The following is a 200-nucleotide window of genomic DNA, read 5'->3' as shown; positions in this document are numbered from 1 at the left end:
TTTTTCCAGTAGTCATGTATGGATGTGAGATTTGGACTAAAAAGAAAGCTGAGCACAGAAGAATTGATGCTTTTGAACTGTGGTGTTGTGGAAGGAGGTCCAACAGTCCACCCTAAAGGAGATCAGTCCTGGGTGTTCATTGGAAGGACTGATGCTACAGCTGAAACTCCAATACTTTGGCCACCTCATGCAAAGAGTTG

Source organism: Bison bison, unplaced genomic scaffold (genome assembly GCF_000754665.1).
Source record: "Bison bison bison isolate TAMUID 2011002044 unplaced genomic scaffold, Bison_UMD1.0 scf7180017864390, whole genome shotgun sequence".
Taxonomy (NCBI): domain Eukaryota; kingdom Metazoa; phylum Chordata; class Mammalia; order Artiodactyla; family Bovidae; genus Bison; species Bison bison.
The sequence above is the reverse complement of the archived record's forward strand: the minus strand, read 5'-3'. Positions refer to the sequence as shown.